We start from the raw sequence: 6,161 nt of genomic DNA on the forward strand, positions 1-6,161 counted from the left end.
GCCAGAGATGGGTTACTTAGTCTCTTCATTGGAGCTTAGAGCAGAGTACATAAAGTACTTGGTCTGCAGGATGTACCCTAGATATGGTAGCCTTCACAGAATTCTGATCTTTATCATGAGCTCTGCAGGGCACATGCTGGCTCCTTGCGAGGCCTCTCATCTCTCCTTCCCCCAGCCGTGAATGCCCATTTCTGCTCCATTGGCTTTCAGAAGTGGTCATTACTGCATTGCCCAGAGCCTGATCATGTTCTCCCTCTGCCTGTCAGTCCAGTGGGTGCTGTTGGTTCTTTGTCCTCCCATCCTCCTACCTGCTGAAGCTAACTTTCCACATGACTGGAGAGAAAGGGTTTCATTTTAGCCATCACTGACAAATGTCTTTATAATTGTTCCTCACATGCCAGCCTCCTTTAAGGAGACACAGTCATTGGGCACCATTGTGTGCAGCAGCTTGACCTCAGTGTCATTCATCCTGTCACCCTGGAAGGTGGCATAGTTTAACCCCATCCTGCACATTGGGGAAACAGACATGGAGGAGTGAAGCTGTGTGCCTGTTACACATGCAGAAGGAGCAGACTGGCTCTGAACTGAACTGGTGGACTTCTGAGCCTGTGCTCTTTCCACTGACTCCCACAGGCTCCTGGAGCAAGAAGCACCAGGGATGGCCTAGGCCTGTTTGCACATGAAATACATGGCCTCTGAGTTATGTGCCTTGAGGTTTTTTGCCAGCTTTTTGCTGTTTTCCTGTCCTCTTCATAAGCCCATATTTGTGCAGCTTCTACTCAGGTAAGTTTGATTGAACACCCACAATGCACAAGAGCTGGGCATCAGCTTTCCACAAATGCAAATCTCCATGATCTCATCTGATGACTCCAGACAGAACAGAGCTGATTATTCCCATTTGGCAGATGGGAAAACTAAGGCTCAGAATGGATGGTTCTCTTGTCTTTTTCACTGGACTCAGGTGGTTCTAAGGCTTTTTCACCCAGGAAGTTTGTGTGTGCTTGGTGAGGGATCCCTGGCACCCTTTCTGGGCCATGATCCCTTTTCTGATGACCCTTCTCACTCCATGTGTCCCTTCTCCCAGGAGGCTGAACAGCTCCACAGTGTTTCCCTTGCTCGATGACCTTCACCAGCATTTCCCCAAGTGTTCCCTGGATGACTATTCTCACAGGATATTAATAAGCTTTTCATAAAGAAAAACAAAGAGGGGTGTATATGTGAAAGTGGGGTGAGGCTCTTGGATCAAATAGGTTTGGTAGACACTGGTCACAGCAAAATTACATAATTATCTTTGCTGTAGGACATCCCAGAACCTTCAGTACAACAGTGTTTGTTTTGAAGGGAGCCAGGTGACTTGTACCATTTCCCACACATTTGATCACCGAATGCTCCTTCATGGTGCTCTTGCAAGATGGGTTCCTTGGACACAAGCAACGAGACCCCGCTTTGACTGGGACAGTGGCAGCCATGAAGCCCCACAGCCTCTAGGATGGGTTGAGGGCACATTCAAGGCCTTCAGTTGCCTTTGGTAATGGCCTCTTCTCTCCCCAGCAGCTCTCTGCAGAGGTGACCTACTGGGCAGTGAGACATGAAGGTGAAGGGGTCCCTGACTTTGAGATGGCCAGGACCCTGCTCAGAGGGCTCTCTGTCCTGTAGGGGAGGGCACTTTCCCAGCAGCTGTGCACTGTCCCTCCTGCCTGGTGTGTGCTGGGTGTCCAAGCCCTGCCTCCCAATGCCTCTGATGGTCAGGGGAAGCTCCCGCCTCCTTGGTTTAATGTAGACCATTACAGGGAGGCTGGCTAGTTGTGCAAGCAAAACGTTTACTTTTTCATTCAGTAAACATTTATTGAGTATTTACCCTGTGCCCACCCCATGCTGGTGCTTTGGATCCAGAGATTAAAAAACCCCATCTCTGCCCTCAGGGAACTCACAGTATCTTAGAGGAGACAAGCCCATCAATAAAACGTTGCAGTGCCATGTGAGGAGCCTTGTCAAAAAGGTCGACAGCTTGGAGGATGTTGTCAGTGACGGCTCAGGTTTGCTGGACAGGAGTGGCCAGAGCTGGAGCCAGGTGGAAAGAAGGAGACTGTACAGCAGGCAGCAGGGGAAGAAAAGGGCACCCCAGATGTGGGGGATGGTGTGTTTGAAGGCAGGCAGCATATCGTAAGTGTGGGTTAAATATTGTTAAGGGGTAAGTTAGATACTTGTGTTTTTTTTCCGATTTCTGGTTCTTTTCTTTGAAATGCATAGAAGCCCTTTGTAACCTTGGGAAGAGTACTGATTCTAGAGTCATCCCTCACACAAGGGTTTGGGGCTGAGCCACTTTTTATTGGGTAATATCAGGGATATTTCTTTCACTACTGGAGCCTCAGTTTCTCGTTATCTTGGGGATAGCGCTCCCCAGGTGCCAAAGATCAGATGAAGGTGAGAAAGCCCTTATCACACTGTGGAGTTGTGCAGATATGTGAAGTCTGCACAATGGTTGCCTATTTGAAATCCTCTCTCCCCTCTCCCAACTGCCCAGATGGAGCCACGGTTGGGTGGGTGAAGCCAGAAGCAGCCTCGTCAGAGGTAGCAGCAGCTTAGATGGCTCTGCTGGCAACAGAGTCCTAAGGTTGCCAGGGTTGGCAGTGGATCCCTGCCCTCCATCTGTACCTGATTCTGGGTGTCTGTGTCATTGGGACTCCTAGCAAGGTGGACAGAAAGAAGCAGGAAGGTTTCCCAGCCAGTCATCACAGGAGCTGGTCCAGCAGACAGAGCAGAAGCAGGAAAGCCTTCCAGTTTGCTCTTGCCTTAGAGCTGCCCAAGACATCCGTGCAGGCCTGGCCAAGGCTAGACAGCTGTGACATCCATGCTGAACTGTGTTGCCAAGAAGATACTTCCTGTAGATCAGGGACCTGACTGAAGGGGTTGTGCAGCACCATCCATGCCCATCTGTCCTTGTCTATTTCAAGCAAGATAATCACATCTTATTAACCAATAGATCCTGTTGAACATGTAAAGTGAATGCCGATGCTCTCCCTGATAAAGTCAGTATGGGATTCTCCGGGACCCAGGGAGAATGAATCTGCTCCCTGGGGATGTGGGTGGTGAGTCATCTCCCCTGGGATGGAGGTTCTCCTTGAATGAGGGGACTCTTCTCTATAACATGCAGCCTAAAAGGGGATTAGCCCTGCCTTAAATTTCATCCTTGGCTGAGAAGCCAATCTCTGTGGACAGTGAGTCACCAAAGCTTGAAGATGATAGAAGGGAAATAAAAAGTCACTAAGTAGTGGGAGAGAGCAGAAAGCCTAGTTGATTTGTCTTCAACTTCCTTCCAAAGCAGAGACCACATCTTCCTGCAACCCAGGGCTCCCTCCTCAGAGGGTGAACCAGCTCCCATCCACGTAATCTCTTCCAGGTTTCCAGTTCCTGTTGGAGCCAACTCTCCAGGGCTCACAAACACAGGGCATAGCTGTACTCCAGGGAGACCTGAGCCCACCCTCCAGGTGTGTGGGCTAGGGTTTGGCCTTACCATAGGGCAGTGATGGCAAACCTATGACACGCGAACTCATTTTTTTGGTTGATTTTTCTTTGTTAAATGGCATTTAAATATATAAAATAAATATCAAAAATATAAGTCTTTGTTTTACTATGGTTGCAAATATCAAAAAATTTCTATATGTGACACGGCACCAGAGTTAAGTTAGGGTTTTTCAAAATGCTGGCATGCTGAGCTCAAAAGGTTCGCCATCACTGCCCTAGGGTAAGGTAAGGCAGGGCCACTGTATCCTTTAGTAAGAGGCCAGGATGCCATTTTGCTTCAGCACTGACCAGTGGGTCCTTAGCAACACACTTTAATATTATTATTGTTATTTCCATACAGGGAATTGATTCTTTGAAGGATTTGTTTGTTTTCCAAATGTATATTAAATAATGGTGACTCTGTCTTTGATTTTGCTCATGAAGGTATAAAATGCTGCTCAGATTCCTTCTAGTGATAATTGTTATAGAGCAAGCACCTGTGGTATGCCGGGTGCTTCTATAAGTGGCCTTGCTTCCTTCATAATAACCCTGTGAGGCCTGAAAATTCCCTTTCTACCAATTTGATGACTGTGACCCAGATATTAATGAACCTAGCCAAAATCACCCAATTAACAAGACAGTCGGTTTGAATGCAGGTCTCACCTCTCTCTCATGAGTCCACATTTTCTCCATGCTATCTTGCTGCTGCCCAGCACACAGAGAAATGTTGAATTGGTACAAGCTCAGCCAATCACAGCAACAAAAAACAAAACCCTGTTAGTCTGTAGGGCTTGTTCACATTTTTTTTTTGGGGGGGGGGAGAGGAGGCACTTATGCTATAAATAGCTTGGAGATTCTGTTTCTTCTAAAAATTTTTACAAGTCAGGGGAATGCCTCATCTCCACCTCTCCTGGTATCAGGATTTCACGTTGGCATGCTCAGCCCTACAGAACATTCGGGAAACAGGGTGGAAGGGGTCCCAATCCTGAAGAAGATAGGACCTGCTCTCCATGAGGAAGAACATTCCAGGGACCAGGGTTATCTAAAAAGGGGACACCCCCCAGATGAGTCCCAGAGGCTGGTCAAGCCCAGGGCAGCTGGAGAGGGGAATTCAGGCTTTGGATGAGGATTGGACCATGTATGTGCTTCCCAAATGACCCATGTTGGAGGTGATACGAGAAAAACAAGTACAAGGAAATGCGTTTACCTGGGTTGGACCTGATCTTGCCAAAAGTCCCTACTACTCTTGGGGGAGGGCTGGTGGTGATGGTGGTTACTGCTGTGTGAAATGCCGCAGTCTGAGAGACACTGGTCCAAGTCCCTGTGAGGTCCCTTCCAGTTCAGTGATTGTATGAACACCTATAAAAAGAAGGGGGAGTGGTTCCTCAATAAGTTAAAAGAGAATGACCACATGACCCAACAATTCTATTCAATATAACCCCAAATAATTAGAAATCGGTATTCAAACAAAAACTTGGACTCAAATATTCATACCAGCACTTTTTACAACAGCCAAAAGGTAGAAACAATTTAGACGACTATTAAATGGGTGAAATGGATAAACAAGATGTGGTATGTGTCTACACAGTAATGTTACTCAGCCACACAAAGGAATGAAGTCCTGGCCCATCTACAACAACTTTGAAAACATTATGCTAAATGAAAGAAGCCAGACACAAAAGACTACGTATTATACGACTCCATTTATCTGAAATGTGCAGAATAGGCAAATAATAGATACAGAAAAGCCAGATATTGGGGAAATTCGGTGCCATCGCTTAATGGGCCGATTTTCTTTTGGCCTGATGAAAAGTTCTAGAACTAGATAATGGTGATGGTTGTACATTGTGGATGCACTTAATGTCACTGAATCGTACACTTTAAAATGGTTCAAATGGCACTTTTCGTGTGTGTGTGTGTGTGTGTGTGTACATATACTAATATATATATATATATATATATATATATATATATATATATATATATGGGTTTTTTTAAAATAAGAAGGAAAGGGGGAGCTCTCCACCTGCCTAGGCTTCCACCGTCAGTCTGTTCATCTTCTCCACCTTGTCCGTCAGTGGAAAGACCCAGCCGCCCACCCCTCTCCCTCCCCCACACGTGTACACACACCTTCCTGCCCGCTTCCTGCTGACTGAGGGCTCCAGATCCCCGCCCGGAAAATGCTTCATGAGTGAGGTGGGGCCGCCCTGTCCTCGCTCTGCCGAAGGCGAGCCCTGCGGAAGGTGGGAACGGCTCCTGCGGCTCCCAGAAGCCTCGCGGGGGGCGCCATCTTGCCCTCCCTCCGGCCCTTGCTTCCGGTCCCCACAGCTGTGCCATCTTGCCCTGCGGCCCTCGCTTCCTGTCCCCACAGCTGCGCCGGCGCCATTCTTGCCCTTCCCTCCGGTCCTTGCTTTCGGGTCCCCCAAGCTGTGCCATCTTTGCCCTCCCTTCCGGGCCCTCGCTTCAGATTCCCCCAGCTGCTCCATCTTGCCCTCCCTCCGGGCCCCCGCTTTCCAGTCCCCCACAGCTGCGCCATCTTGCCCTTCCTCCGGCCCCCCGCTTCCGGTCCTCACAGCTGCGCCCATCTTGCCCTTCCTTCCGGCCCCCCCCGCTTCCGGTCCCCACAGCTGCGCCATCTTGCCTCCCTTCCGGCCCCC

This window comes from Myotis lucifugus, unplaced genomic scaffold (genome assembly GCF_000147115.1).
Source record: "Myotis lucifugus unplaced genomic scaffold, Myoluc2.0 scaffold_180, whole genome shotgun sequence".
In the NCBI taxonomy this organism is placed as follows: domain Eukaryota; kingdom Metazoa; phylum Chordata; class Mammalia; order Chiroptera; family Vespertilionidae; genus Myotis; species Myotis lucifugus.